Source organism: Rhinoraja longicauda, chromosome 5, assembly GCF_053455715.1.
Source record: "Rhinoraja longicauda isolate Sanriku21f chromosome 5, sRhiLon1.1, whole genome shotgun sequence".
NCBI classification, from domain to species: domain Eukaryota; kingdom Metazoa; phylum Chordata; class Chondrichthyes; order Rajiformes; family Arhynchobatidae; genus Rhinoraja; species Rhinoraja longicauda.
In genome coordinates this window covers 2365951-2382442 of record NC_135957.1, presented here as the reverse complement: position 1 = coordinate 2382442, position 16492 = coordinate 2365951, and the positions used below count along the sequence as shown (strand labels likewise).

The 16492-nt window shown below is 48.5% G+C and overlaps 1 protein-coding gene across 2 annotated transcripts in view; it reads left to right on the top strand.

Annotated features, from left to right (window-relative positions):
* Nucleotides 1–16492, top strand: part of rbks (ribokinase) — a 168507-nt gene that overhangs the window by 150995 nt on the left and 1020 nt on the right. The window lies entirely within an intron of this gene.

The following is a 16492-nucleotide window of genomic DNA, read 5'->3' as shown; positions in this document are numbered from 1 at the left end:
CTGAGAGCAGGTAGATGAGACTAGGTCAGAGAAAGTGGTCGGCATGGACTAGAAGGGCCAAACTGGCCTGTTTCCGTGCTGTAATTGTTATATGGTTATATGGTTATATGGAACCTGAGTCTCCGGCGCTGCATTCGCTGTAAGGCAGCAACTCTACCGCTGCGCCACCGCGCCGCCGTTTTTACTTTCCTATCTGCTCTGTCATAGATTCATACAGCACGAAAACAGGCCATTCGGCCCAGCTTGCCCATGCCGACCAAGGAGCCCCTACTACACTAGTCCCACCTGCCCGTGATGGGACCATATCCCTCTAAACCTCTCCTATCTATGTACCTGTCCAAATGTCTTTTGAATATTGTTATAATTTCTGCCTCAACTACCTCCTCTGGCAGTTCGTTCCATACACCCACCACACTCTGTGTGAAAGAAATTGCCCCCTCCATTAGATTTCTATTAAATCTTTCCCCTCTCATTTTAAACCAACGTCCTTTGGTTCTTGATTCCCCTACTCTGGGTAAAGGACTCTGCACCCCCCTATCTATTCCCCTCATGATTTTGTACACCTCTCTCAGATCACCTCTCGCCCTCCTGCACTCCAAGGAATAAAGTCCTAGCCTCCCCAAACTCTCCCTGGAGCTCAGGCCTTCAAGTCCTGGCAACATCCTTGCAAATCATCTCTGCACTCTTTCCAGCTTAGCAACATTTTTCTCACAGCAACAAGACCAAAACTGGGCACAATACTGCCAAGTGCGACCCACCTCACCAATGCCTTGTACAACTGTAACATAAAGTCCAAACTCTCAGTCTGAAGAAAGGGTCTCGACCCAAAGCCTCACCCATTGCTCCTCTCCAGAGATGCTGCCTGACCCTGCTGAGTTACTCCAGCTTTTTGTGTCTTATCTTCGATTTAAACCAGCATCTACAGTTCCTTCCTACATGGGCAGAAGGCAGACACGGGTTACTGATTGTGGATGATCAGCCATGATCACAGTGAATGGCGGTGCTGGCTCGAAGGGTCAAATGACCTCCTCCTGCACCTATGTTTCTGTTTCCATGTTTCTAACTTCCATACCCAATACCCTGGCTCTTGAAAGCCAGAAGCATACTTCACCACCCTATCTGCCTGCAACGGCACTTTCAGGGAAATGGGGACAGAGGAGGACCATTCGGCCCCTCAAGGTTGTTCCCTCCATTTAGATTTTTTAATTTATTTTTTAGATTTAGAGATACAGCGCGGAAACAGGCCCTTCGGCCCACCGAGTCCGCGCCGCCCAGCGATCCCCGCACACTAACACTATCCTACACACACTAGGGACAATTTTTTAAAAACATTTACCCGGTCAATTAGCCTACATATCTGTACGTCTTTGGAGTGTGGGAGGAAACCGAAGATCTCGGAGAAAACCTACGCAGGTCACGGGGAGAACGTACAAACTCTGTACAGACGGCGCCCGTAGTCAGAATCGAACCTGAGTCTCCGGCGCTGCATTCGCTGTAAGGCAGCAACTCTACCGCTGCGCCACCGTGAGATCATGGCTGATGTAATCTTTTGCTTTGATGTTACTTCCCTGTCTGGTCTGCATAACTCTAGTTTCCGATGCGGTTCATGTGAGCCTTGAATATATTTAATGACTCAGCCCCCTGGATCACCAGGGTGAGAATTCCCGAGGCCCACGACCCCATGAAGGAATAAAAATTCCATTCTCGTGCCAGCAGCGAGACCCGAGATCATATCTTCACAGAATGCCAGAGCAGACTGGAGATTATGTGCTTCTCACTGTCTTAATGCAAATCTGAATGGCAGTGACAAATGGTCGGCACGGTGGCGCAGCGGTAGAGTTGCTGCCTCACAGCACCAGAGACCCCAGTTCCATCGTTTTGTACGTTCTCCCCGTGACCTGCATGGGATTTCTCCGGGTGCTCCAGTTTCCTCGCACACGCTCCAAAGGCATGCGGGTTTGTAGGTTAATTGGCTTCTGTAAATTGCAAATTGTCCCCAGTATGTAGGATAGTGCTAGCGTACGGGGTGATCGCAGGTCGGCGCGGACTCGGTAGGCCAAAGAGCCTGTTTCCACGCTGCATCTCTAAAGTCCCACGCAAGCCTAAAATAGCTGAAATAGCAAAAACTGCAGGTGCTGTCTTTTGTAAATGGTGGCACGGTGGCGCAGCGGTAGAGTTGCTGCCTTACAGCGAATGCAGCGCCGGAAACTCAGGTTCGATCCTGACTACGGGCGCTGTCTGTACGGAGTTTTGTACGTTCTCCCCGTGACCTGCGTGGGTTTTCTCCGAGATCTTCGGTTTCCTCCCACACTCCAAAGACGTATGTAGGTCAATTGGCTGGGCAAATGTAAAAATTGTCCCTAGTGGCTGTAGGATAGTGTTAGTGTGCGGGGATCGCTGGGCGGCACGGACCCGGTGGGCCGAAGGGCCTGTTTCTGCGCTGTATCTCTAAATCTAAATCTGAACAGTCTGAAGAAGGGTCTCGACCCGAAACATCACCTATTCCTTTTCCCCAGAGATGCTGCCTGACTCACTGAGTTACTCCAGCATTCTGTAAAGTCTAGCTTCTGTAAATTGTAAATTGTCCTAAACGTGTGGGATAGTGCGAACGGGGGGGATCGCTGGTCGATAGCATGGACTCAGTAGGCTGAGCGGCCTGTTTCCACTCTGTATCTCTCCCTCTCTCTCTCTCTCTCTAAAAGACAAGATGCAAGTGGGCAGCTCAGGTGACTCCAAGCCCACCTTGCTGGGTATGCATTACACCTACAGGATGTGAATCCTTGCCACTGTTTGAAGAGAAGTAGAGAGTTCTCCCAGCCTTTTATTCTGCTCCTCACCCACACCAGATTAATTAGCGTAGGAAAATAACTGCAGATGCTGGTATAAATCGAAGGTATCACAAAATGCTGCAGTAACTCAGCGGGTCAGGCAGCATCTCAGGAGAGAAGGAATGCGTGACGTTTCGGGTCGAGACGTTTCAGTCTGAAGAAGGGTCTCGACCCGAAACGTCACCCATTCCTTCTCTCCTGAGATGCTGCCTGACCTGCTGAGTTACTCCAGCATTTTGCGATACTAGATTAATAAGCGTTCATCTGTATCCCTTTTAGTTGTCATCGCCAACACAGGATGCCTGCAAAATTCACCTGCACACTATCCTCTGTCACCCAGAAGATAGACACAAAATGGTGGCACGGTGGCGCAGCGGTAGAGTTGCTGCCTTACAGCGAATGCAGCGCCAGAGACCCGGGTTCCATCCTGACTACAGGCGCTGTCTGTACGGAGTTTGTACGTTCTCCCCGTGACCTGCGTGGGTTTTCTCCGAGATCTTCGGTTTCCTCCCACACTCCAAAGACGTACAGGTTTGTAGGTTAATTGGCTTGGTATATATGTAAATTGTCCCTAGTGTGTGTAGGGTAGTGTTAATGTGCTGGTCGGCGCAGACTCGGTGGGCCGAAGGGCCTGTTTCCGCGCTGTATCTCTAAACTAAAAAAGCTCTGCTGGATAGAAGGACCAGGTGACGTTTTGGATCGAGACCCTTCACCAGTCTGATGAAGGCTCTTGACCTGTAACGTCACCTAACCCTTCTCTCCAGAGATGCCACCTGACCCACTGAGTCACTCCAGCATTTTGCGTCTGTGGTTTAAAGCAGCATCTGCAGTTCCTTTTGTACACACTCACCCAGAAGTTATTTGACTTAAACATGACAGGGGTCTTTATAAATGCAAATAATTCTCCTCGGAAATGTATTCCCTGGACTTGCTTATGAATCAGTACCGAAGTTCGACTGACTTATGAATTAATTTTTTTTTTGAAAGCCTGAAATTGTTATCCAGATTACCATTAGATTAGTAAGTAGAATAGAGAGAAGAGGGTGGTTCTGACCACAGGCATTTTACCCTGTGGACACTAGCATTGTCTATCTTTGATCTCATTTGCCTTTATGAATGATCCGTTTTGTGGTGAGGCATGTTTGTGTAAAGAAAAGACAAAAGGCCAATGTTCGGTTTTAAAACAGAAGCAACTCAGCAGATAGGAATGTGTTTGTTATCTACTGAGGTCTGGCAGGGAGATTAACCCTCTGTGGGTCAATGAGTCAAGCACCCAGTGCGTGGGATGTGGGATGATAATTCCCAAAATCGCACATTTTCCCAGCGCCATGACAACTGGTGAATGAAAAGCCTGCCGTGTGCGCCAAATGGGAAATGTCATCGGGATGAGAGGCACACAGCATGGAAACAGGCCCTTCGAGGCAACAGGTGGTGCAGCGGTAGAGTTGCTGCCCGACTGCGCTTACAGCGCCAGAGACACGGGTTCCATCCTGACTACGGGTGCTGTCTGTACGGAGTTTGACCCGCGTGGGTTTTCTCCGAGATCTCCGGTTTCCTCCCACACTTCAAAGACACACAGGTTTGTAGGTTAATTGGCTTGGTATAAATGTATAAATTGTCCCTAGTGTGGGATAGCGTTAGTGTGCGGGGATCGCTGGTCGGTGCAGACTCAGTGGGCCGATGGGCCTGTTTCAGCACTGTATCTCTAAACTAAACTAAACATGCCCATGCATTCCATTAAACCTTTCCCATCCATGTACCTGTCCGAGTGTCTTTTAAATTCTGTTGGAGCCATAGTCATACAGCACGGAAACAGGCCCTTCGGCCCAACTTGCCCACGCCGACCAAGGTGCCCCATCTACTCTAGTCCCACCTGCCTGTGTTTGGCCCATATCCCTCTAAACCTGTCCTGTCCATGTACCTGCCAAGTGGACGGGTACACTTATGTACAGGAAGGACACAAAATACTGGAGTATTGACACAAAATACTGGAGTAACTCAGCGGGACGGGCAGCATCTCTGGTGAGAAGGAATGGGTGACATTTTGCATCGAGACCCTTCTTCAGACTGGCTCAGTCTGAAGAAGGGTCTCGATCTGAAACGTCACCCATTCCCTCTCTGCAGAGACGTTGCCTGTCCCGCTGAGTTACTCCAGCATTTTGTGTCTATCTTCGACAGGGACACTTACTGCATACCTGTCCTTACACTTATACTTCCATTATGGAAAGGAAAGGCTGAGAAGCATGTAAACATTATTGTTAAACATGAATATTTTGGAAGATTACCTACCTCAACTACCCCTTCTGGAAGTTCATTCCATACACCCACCACCCTTTGAACGGAAAAGTTGCCCCTCAAGTTCCGATTAAATCTTTCCCCTCTCATCTTTAATCTATGTCCTCTGGTTATAGAAACATAGAAAATAGGTGCAGGAGGAGGCCATTTGGCCCTTCGAGCCAGCACCGCCATTCATTGTGATCATGGCTGATCATCCACAATCAGTAACCTGTGCCTGCCTTCTCCCCACATCCCTTGATTTCACTAGCCCCTAGAGCTCTATCTAACTCTCTCTTAAATTCATCCAGTGAATTGGCCTCCACTGCCCTTTGTGGCAGAGAATTCCACAAATTCACAACTCTCTGGGTGAAAAAGTTCCTTCTCACCCCAGTTTTAAATGGCCTCCCCATTATTCTAAGACTGTGGCCCCTGGTTCTGGACTCCCCCAACATTGGGAACATTTTGTCTCTGTAAGATCCTCTCTCATCCTTCTAAACTCCAGTGAATACAAGCCTAGTCTTTTCAATCTTTCCTCATATGACAGTCCTGCCATCCCAAGGATCAATCTTGTGAACCTACGCTGCACTGCCTCAATTACAAGGATGTCCTTCCTCAAATTAGGAGACCAAAACTGTTCACAATAATCCAGATGTGGTCTCACCAGGGCCCTACACAACTGTAGAAGAACCTCTTTACTCCTATACTGATATCCTCTCGTTATGAAGGCCAACATGCCATTAGCTTTCTTCACTGCCTGCTGTACCTGTTCCAGATTGACTACTCTGGGTATCTAGATCAGACAACTTAGCAGCTAGTGATAACACACAACACCCTCAGTTTTCATTGAATGCAATTTTAAGCAACCAGAACTTATGCGATGGACGTATATCATTTTTGAAATTTCGGTAATCCTGCAACTTTTTTCAAATTTATCTTGTTCCTATTACTCCCCTCTCCCCTCGCCCCTCCCCTTCCAGTGAGGTTATCCACTTTGGAGGCAAGAACGGGAAGGCAGATTATTATCTGAATGGTGTCAGGTTAGGAAAAAGAGAAGTACAACAAGACCTGGGTGTCCTAGTGCATCAGTCACTGAAAGTAAGCATGCAGGTACAGCAGGCAGTGAAGAAAGCCAATGGAATGTTGGCCTTCATAACAAGAGGAGTTGAGTATAGGAGCAAAGAGGTCCTTCTGCAGTTGTACAGGGCCCTAGTGAGACCGCACCTGGAGTACTGTGTGCAGTTTTGGTCTCCTAATTTGGGGAAGGACATTCTTGCTATTGAGGGCGTGCAGCGTAGGTTCATGAGGTTAATTCCCGGGATGGCGGGACTGTCATATGATAAAAGAATGGAGCGACTGGGCTTGTATTCACTGGAATTTAGAAGGATGCGAGGGGATCTTATAGAAACATATAAAATTATTAAAGAATTGGACACGCTAGATGTAGGAAACATGTTTCCGATGTTGGGTCCAGAACCAGGGGCCGCATTTTAAGAATAAAGGGGAGGCCATTTAGAACTAAGATGAGGAAAAACTTTTTCACACAGAGAGTTGTGAATTTGTGGAATTCTCTGCCACAGAAGGCAGTGGAGGCCAATTCACTGGATGCATTCAAAAGAGAGTTAGATGGAGCTCTTAGGGCTAGTGGAATCAAGGGATTTGGGGAGAAGGCAGGAACGGGTACTGATTGAGAATGATCAGCCATGATCACATTGAATGGCGGTGCTGGCTCAAAGGGCTGAATAGCCTACTCCTGCACTTATTGTCTATGTATCTATGTACCCACCTACATTCCTTCCTCTAGTTTCACAATTTACAACCCCTCAATCCTTTTGTCTCACGCCTTCTTGTTTTTTCATCTCTGGTCTTTGTCTACCATCTGCCTATCAACCTTCCCGCTCCCCCCCCACTCACCTGTATCCACCTATTAGCTGCCAGGCTTTGTCCTGCCCCCCCTCTCTCCCAGCTTTCTTCCCCCCTTCCCTCCCCGTACAACCAGTCTGAAGAAGGGTCCTGACCTGAAACGTCACCTATCCACGTTCTCCAGAGATGCTGCCTGACCCGCTGAGTTACTCCAGCACTCTGTGTCTTTTTTTGTTGTTGTAAACCAGCATCTGCAGTTCCTTGTATCTACACAGACCATTCGGTTGAATGGAGGTGTTTGTCATCGTTTTATTTTGGTTCAATTGCAGGATATTTTCTGTTCAAATTCTGCTGTTGGCAGTGTTAACCTGACCATGGTTGCTGCTTTTTCTTGCAACTCGGTCTTTAAGTCACCAGATATCGCTCTAATATTGCACACATTCGTCTTGAGCATTGCAGTCCAAAGTTATGACAAGTTCTGGCAATGCAGAGATGGAATTTCCTTACACTGACCCAAGGTCATCTGTTGACACTGATATGAGCATGTTCCCAAACGGAGGGAATCTTTTTAAAAAGTTGAGGTTTCGCAGTGTAGGAAAGAACTGCAGATGCTGGTTTAAATCGAAGGTAGACCACAAAATGCTGGAGTAACTCAGTGGGTCAGGCAGCATCTCTGGAGAGAAAGAATGGGTGACGTTTCGTGTCCAGACCCTTCTTCAGACTGAGGTTTTGCAGTGTTATCTTAGGCCGAGTCAGAGCACCTTCATCCTGACCCTTCAATGCCAACCAAGATGGTCGCTCTAAAGATATATTCTATGCAAGAGCGACTATGATGATTTATTTCTTTTATGGAAAACGTGTTGTTCCCAGTGACCGTGTCTCGGGGATCTGGCCTTGTTGGCAACTGAAGATAGACACAGAATGCTGGTGTAACTCAGTGGGACAGGCAGCATCTCTGGAGAGAAGGAATCGGGTTGAGACCCTTCTTCAGACTGAGAGTCGGGGGAAAGGAAGACACAGAGACATGGAAGGGTAAAGTGTGAATACGAGACATCAAAGGGGATGCAGATCAAATAAAGATAGAATAGATCATTGTTAGCGAGGGGAAGGTGATAACTAAGCATACAGAGATAACATTAAATCAGGAGGACAGTCAGACTGGTCGGAGAACTGGGATGGGGAGGGATGGAGAGAGCAAGGGCTACTTTAAGTTAGAGAAGTCAATGTTCATACCGCCGGGGTGTAAGCTGCCCAAGCGACATATGAGGTGCTGTTCCTCCAATTTGCGCTGGGCCTCACTCTGACAGTGGAGGAGGCCCAGGACAGAAAGGTCAGTGCGGGAGTGGGAGGGGGAGTTAAAGTATTTAGGAACTGGGAGATCAGGTAGGTTTAAGCAGACTGAGCGGAGGTGTTGAGCGAAACGATCGCCGAGCCTGTGCTTGGTCTCGCCGATGTATAGGAGTCCACACCTGGAACAGCGGATACAGTAGATGAGGTTGGAGGACGAGCAAGGGAACCTCTGCCTCACTTGAGGTGCTGGCTCGAAGGGCCGAATGGCCTACTCCTGCACCTATTGTCTATTGAAAAGATTGTCGGGGTCTTGGACAGAGTCGAGGGGTGGGAAAGGTGAGGGGGGAGAGATTTAATAGGAATCTGAGGGGTAACTCTTTCACACAAGGGTGGTGGGTGTATGGAACCACGAGCTTTCAGAAAGTTAATAAGGTAAATTGTTTTTTAAAAGTACAAAAGTGGCTTTTATTCACACTCAATGGTGAGTGGGTGGGCCAAAAATTGTGGCGCTATCGTGTACCAGTTTGGCTGTGTAGAAGCGCAAGGGCATGGTGCGTGCACACGTACACACAAACAAACCGAGAGTTTTAGAGACGGACAGACAGACAGACAGACAGGCAGGCAGGCAGGCAGGCAGGCAGGCAGGCAGGCAGGCAGGCAGGCAGACAGACAGGCAGGCAGGCAGGCAGACAGGCAGGCAGGCAGGCAGGCAGGCAGGCAGGCAGGCAGGCAGGCAGACAGACAGACAGACAGACAGGCAGGCAGACAGACAGACAGACAGATAGATAGATAGGCCAAATGCAGGCAAGTGGGACTAGTGTAGATGGAGCATGTTAGAAACATAGAAAAATAGGAGCAGGAGAGTAGGCCATTCGGCCCTTCCAGCCAGCACCACAATTCAATATGATCATGCCTGATCATCTAAAATCAGTACCCCATTCCTGCCTTTTTCCCATATCCCTTGATTCCGTTAGCCTGAAGAGCTAAATCTAACTCCCTTTTGAAAACATCTTGTGGTTGGTTGGTGTGGGCAAGTTGGGCCGTGGGGCTTATCTCCACACTGTATGAAGCTATGACTCTAAGCACATTAGTGGGATGGCACAGTGGCACAGTGGGTAGAGCCACTGCCTCACATCGCCAGAGACCCGGGTTCGGTCCTGACCTCGGGCGCTGTTCACACAATCAGTGCAACTGCAAAACAAAGGTCTCATCAGGGAAATGCAAAGAAGGATCCCGACCGGAAACATCGCCCGTCCCTCCCCTCCACAAGATCCCGCCTGAGCCGCTGAGTTCCTCCAGCACTTTGCTCTTTTTTTGGAGCAGAACAGGAGGCTCATGTCTCGTTATATTCCACGACCAGGCCACGATGGGAAGTTGCCCAAGAGCATTGTTTGGGTTCTTTCATTCGACAGGCCAGATGACGATGAGCTGACTTGCACATATTTGCACCATGGCATGCAGAGTGGCAGGCTCAGCGATTCTTCACAAGCAATAACACTGCCGGTATGCAGACACGCCGAGTCCAGGTGAAGTGTCGACATAAACTGCACTCAGCACTCCATACTCAGATAATTGGGAGCGCGGCTGTCTTTTGGACGGGGCGAGACACCGTAATTAAGTGTTTCACTCCGTTCACCTTTGACAATAAATTGTTTCGGTGTGTTGGAGCTGACTGGAACTGATTTGCATATTCCAGTGTTTAACGCAAACGCCAAGCTGAGCATTGTTACCTTTTGTTACTTGCACGCAATGCTGTGTAGGAAGACAAAACTGCAGATGCTGGTTTAAATCGGAGGTAGACACAAAATGCTGGTATCACAATATGCTGGAGTAACTCAACAGGTCAGGCAGCATCTAGGAGAGAGGGAATGGGTGACGTTTCGGGTCGAGACCCTTCTTCAGTCTGAAGAAGGGTCTCGACCCGAAACGTCACCCATTCCTTCTCTCCTGAGATGCTGCCTGACCTGCTGAGTTACTCCAGCATTTTGTGAATAAATACCTGGGAGATGTTTCGGGTCGGGACCCTTTTTCAGTTCCAAGATTTAACAAAGGACTCTAGAAAGCTTAGTTTAGTTTAGAGATAAAGCATGGAGACATGCCTTTCAGCCCGCCAATTACCATCAATTACCTGTTCTATATGATCCCACTTTCTCATCCACTCTCTACACAATGGGGGCAAAGCTGACATGAATTCACGGTTTTAATGAATAACTAAAGTTGTTTGTATGGAGCTAAGCTCAATCAATAGAAGCAACAATGAAAAATATATTGGTTTCAGGATAAAATGAAAATAATAAAAAAATTAGAGGTCAGTCTGAAGAAAGGTTCTGACCTGAAATGTCACCTACCCACCTTCTCCATAGATGCTGCCTGACCCACAGAGTTACTCCAGCACTTAGTGTCTATCTTTAATAGAAGTAGCTTGGTGTAATGGGCACTGCTGTTTAATGAACTTAGGCAGACCACAACAAGCTGGGAGAGGTGGTTTGACTCACATCCAATAGACAATAGACAATAGGTGCAGGAGGAGGCCATTCGGCCCTTCGAGCCAGCCATTCAATGTGATCATGGCTGATCATTCTCAATCAGTACCCCGTTCCTGCCTTCTCCCCATACCCCCTGACTCCGCTATCCTTAAGAGCTCTATCTAGCTCTCTCTTGAATGCATTCAGAGAATTGGCCTCCACTGCCTTCTGCGGCTAAGAATTCCACAGATTCACCACTCTCTGACTGAAAAAGTTTTTCCTCATCTCAGTTCTAAATGGCCTACCCCTTATTCTTAAACTGTGGCCCCTGGTTCTGGACTCCCCCAACATTGGGAACATGTTTCCTGCCTCTAACGTGTCCAGCCCCTTAATAATCATACGTTTCGATAAGATCTCCTCTCATTCTTCTAAATTCCAGTGTATACAAGCCTAGCCGCTCCAGTCTTTCAACATACGACAGTCCCGCCATTCCGGGAATTAACCTAGTAAACCTACGCTGCACCCCCTCAATTGCAAGAATATCCTTCCTCAAATTTGGAGACCAAAACTGCACACAGTACTCCAGGTGCGGTCTCTCGAAGGCCCTGTACAACTGCAGAAGGACCTCTTTGCTCCTATACTCAACTCCTCTTGTTAGGAAGGCCAACATTCCAAGGGCTTTCTTCACTGCCTGCTGTACCTGCATGCTTCCTTTCAGTGACTGATGCACTAGGACACCCAGATCTCGTTGTACGTCTCCTTTTCCTAACTTGGAAAGTTAATACTCTGCCTTCCTATTCTTACCACCAAAGTGGTAACCTCCGCCAACCTCATCTACTGAATCAATTTTTCAAGGCATGGACTCTTAAACATCAGCGAGATCAAACGTAGACTGGGCGATTATTTCGCAAAACACCTTTGCTCAGTCTGTCTGGACCTACCTGATCTCCCGGTTGCCAAACACTTTACTTCCCATTCCCACACTGACCTTTCTGTCCTGGGCCTCCTCCATTGTCAGAGTGAGGCCAAATGCAAATTGGAGGAACAGCAGCTCATATTTCGCTTGGGCAGCTTACAACCCAATGGCATGAATATTAATTTCTCTAATTTCAAGTAACCCCTGCATCCCCTCTCTCTCCATCCCTCCCTCACCCAAGTCGTAGCAGCTTCAAAGTGGTCTTGTTGAGTCTCATTGTCTGTAACACGTTTTCACCTAGCCCACAGCTGACAACGGCCAGCTTCCTTTATCATCATTACTTTTTTGCACATCTTTCATTCATTTGTTCTACATCTCCCCTCCACTTCCTCATCTGCGCATGGGGGAGTTTACAGATTGGGTCGGCGTCGACTTCCTTGTTGGTGGAGTGTGAGAGGAATCAAACGGGAGGGTGCAGCAAACTCCACACAGACATCACCCGCGGGCAGGATTGAACCCGGGTCAATGGGTCCAGGAAGCAGCAGCTCTACCCGCTGTACCGTTTACATAAGCGAGCTGACTTACAGCTGCAAATTTGCATAGTTCTGGCAAAACATGAAACCGGTTTTTGTACATATTTGCAGCAGCTATTAGGTTACTCAATCTCCTGTGGTTTGCTATTTATTCAAAGTATGTTAAAGTCTGGTTGTTGGTTCAGGTATCTGGGTTGCTTCATTGACTACAGCCACCTCCAATACTCCATGATGACTGGTAGAATATCCACCGACAAGATATTCAGTTGCTCGTGAAAACATTCCCAGGAATTTGCTTTCTTTCTGTACCCGGAAGCCTGTTTGTGTTAATTACACTTTGGCAGAAAATGTGCTGTCAAGAGTTTAGTTCACCCCGGCCACTCCCTCTTCTCCCCTCTCCCATCGGGCAAGAGGTACAGAAGTGTGAAAACGCACACCTCCAGATTCAGGGACAGTTTCTTCCCGGCTGTTATCAGGCAACTGAACCATCCTCTCATAAGCTAGAGTGCAGTCCTGACCTCCCATCTACCTCGTTGGAGACCCTCGGACTGTCTTTGATCGGAGATAGACACAAAAAGCTGGAGTAACTCAGCGGGACAGGCAGCATCTCTGGAGAGAAGGAATGGGTAACATTTCGGGTCGAGACCCTTCTTCAAACCCTTCCTGACCCGAAACGTCACCCATGTTGCATCTCCAAACTAAACTAAATATCCTAAACACGAGGAGGAATTTCTTTATAGTCAGAGGGCGGTGAATCTGTGCAATTCATTGCAGCAGATGGCTGTGGAGGCCATTAATGGATATTTTAATGGATCCTCACTGACCATCAGGCACCCATTTACGCTCATCCTCATTCTCCCCATATTCCCAGAGCCCCCCACCTATCTTTCTTGATTAGTACGGGTGTCAGGGGTGAAGGGGAGAAGGCAGGAGAATGGGGTTAGGAGGGAAGAGATAGATCAGCCATGATTGAATGGCGGAGTAGACTTGATGGGCTGAATGGCCTCATTCTGCTCCTGGAACATATGAACTTATGCATTGATCCAATTTGCCGTCATCATCACCATATCCCGTGTGCTGCCAGTTGTCAAGATCTATGGGCTAGTGCTGCAAGGTCTCTCCGTTCAGCTACATTCTCTGGGGCTTGACAAATTCACTGTGTACCTTCTACGTTTATTGTGTAGGAAGGAACTGCAGATGCTGGTTTAGACCAAAGATAGACACCAAAGACTGGAGTAACTCAGCAGGACGGGCAGCATCACTGGAGAGAAGGAATGGATGACGTTCCCAGTTGATCCAAATTAGAAACAGTCGGATTATTGCCACACGATCCCACTCAGCGACTCCCCCAGCCAGCTCAGACTCTAGAAGGGTCTCGACCCGAAACTCCAAAGATGCTGTCTGACCCGCTGAGTTACTCCAGTATTTTGTGGCCACTACATTTATTTGTCTTCTGAAACACATCACCTGGGTTTTGTCAGGGTTAAATTCCATTTGCCATTACTTCACACAAACATTCCAGCACGATCTCTATCAATAGACAATGGACAATAGGTGCAGGAGGAGGCCATTCGGCCCTTTGCGCCAACACCGCCATTCAATGTGATCATGGCTGATCGTTCTCAATCAGTACCCCGTTCCTGCCTTCTCCCCATACCCCCTGACTCCGCTATCCTTAAGAGCTCTATCTAGGATCTATCATGTGTAGGAAGGAACTGCAGATGCTGGTTTAAACCGAAGATGGACACAAAATGCTGGAGTAACTCAGCGGGTCAGGCAGCATCTCTGGAGAGAAGGAATGGGTGACGTTTCGGGTTGAGACCCTTCTTCAGACTGGCATGCTCTCTGTCATGCTACTGCGTAAGAATCAAAAAGTTGGGTAACGTTTCAGGTCAGGACCCATCTTCAGAGCCTGAAGAAGGGCCCCGACCCAAAACGTCACCCATCCTTTTTCTCCAGAGATGCTGCCTGACCCTCCAGAGAGTTACTCCAGAGATAGACAAACAATGCTGGAGTAACTCAATGGTACAAGCAGCATCTCTGGACATTTCCGGTCGAGACTCTTCTTCAGATTGAGAGTCAGGGGAGAGGGAGGTGCAGAGATAAGGAAGTGCAAGGCGTGAAAACGAGACATCGAAGGGGATGTGGCTCAAGGAAAAAGTAGATCATTGTAGATCAATGATTTGAATGAGAACATACAGGGCAAGTTTACCGATGATAAAGTGGGTGGTTTTGCAGATAGTGAAGATGGTTGTGAACGATTGCAGCAGGATCTGGATCGATTGGCCAGGTGGGTGGAGGAATGGTTGATGGAATTTAATACAGAGAAGTGTGAGGTGTTGCATTTTGGGACGTCGAACAAGGGCAGGACCTACACAGTAAATGGTCGGCCTCTGGGTAGTGTTGTAGAGCAGAGGGATCTAGGAGTACAGGTGCATAGTTCCTTGAAGGTGGAGTCACAGGTAGATAAGGTGGTCAAAAAGGCTTTTGGCACTTTGGCCTTCATCAGTCAGAGTAATGAGTATAGAAGTTGGGAGGTTGTGTTGCAGTTGTATAAGACGTTGGTGAGATCGCCTTTAGAATATTGTGTTCAGTTCTGGGCACCATGTTATAGGAAAGATATTGTCAAGCTGGAAAGGGTTCAGAGAAGATTTATGAGGATGTTGCCAGGACTAGAGGGTGTGAGCTACAGGGAGAGGTTGAGTAGGCTGGGTCTCTATTCCATGGAGCGCAGGAGGCTGAGGGGAGATCTTATACAGGTGTACAAAATCATGAGAGGAATAGATCGGGTAGATACACAGTCTTTTGCCCAGAGTAGGGGAATCGAGGACCAGAGGACATAGGTTTAAGGTGAAGGGGAAAAGATTTAATGGATTCTGTTTGATGATTTTCATTATAACCCAAAAGTTAGGTCAAATATGCTTTAAAACACAGCGAAAGGCTGTTGGACCAAAGTGGCGGAGCTGGTAGAACCGATGCCTCACGACACCAGAGACCCGGGTTCCACCCTGACCTCAGGCGCTGTCCGTGTGTGGAGTTTGCACGTTCTCCCAGTGACCGCGTGGGTTTTCTCCGGGTGCTCCGGTTTCCACCAACATTACAAAGAAGTGCGGGTTTCGAGGTTAATTGGCTTGTGTAAATTGTAAATCGTTCCTGGTGTGTAGGATAGTGTTTGAGTATGGTGAACGCTGGTTGGCGCGGACTCAGTGGGCGTGTCTGCACTGTATCTCTAAACTAAACGCCATGTATTAGAGACCTAATGGTATTTATTCACAAAGTGCTGGAGTAACTCAGGTCAGGCTGCATCTCAGGACCGCTCCACCGCCCAGCGTCAGGTCGAAGCCGTCGCTGTACCCGGCTCCCAGGCCCAGCAACAGGTCGCACCTCACTGACTTCATACACTTCACTTCCAATTTCCACCCTGCCCTTAAATATACCTGGACTATCTCCGACATCTCCCTCCCGTTTCTGGACCTCACCATCTCCATCACAGGAGACAGACTAGTGACTGACATCCACTATAAACCCACTGACTCGCACAGCTATCTGGACTACACTTCTTCCAACCCTGTCTCCTGCAAAAAGTCTATCCCCTACTCCCAATTCCTCCGTCTACGCCGCATCTGCGCCCGGGATGAGGTGTTTCACACTAGGGCAAAAGGAGATGTCCTCATTCTTCAGGAAACGGGGCTTCCCCTCTTCCATTATAGATGAGGCTCTCACTAGGGTCTCTTCTATATCCCGCAGCTCCGCTCTTGCTCCCCCTCCCCCCACTCGTAACAAGGACAGAATCCCCCTCGTTCTCACCTTCCACCCCACCAGTCAGCGGATCCAACAAATCATCCGCCAACATTTCCGTCACCTACAACGAGACCCCACCACTGGCCACATCTTCCCATCCCCTCCCCTTTCTGCGTTCCGCAGAGACCGTTCCCTCCGTAACTCCCTGGTCCACTCATCTCTTCCCAACCAAACCACCCCATCCCCGGGCACTTTCCTCTGCAACCGCACGAGATGCAACACCTGTCCCTTTACTTCCCCCTCAACTCCATCCAAGGACCCAAACAGTCTTTCCAGGAGAGACAGAGGTTCACCTGCACCTCCTCCAACCTCATCTATTGCATCCGCTGCTCTAAATGTCAACTTATTTACATCGGCGAAACCAAACACAGGCTCGGCGATCACTTCGCCCAACACCTTCGCTCAGTCCGCCTTAACCAACCTGATCTCCCGGTGGCTGAGCACTTCAACTCCCCCTCCCACTCTCAGTCCGACCTTTCTGTCATGGGCCTCCTCCAGTGCCATAGTGAGGCCCACCTGAAA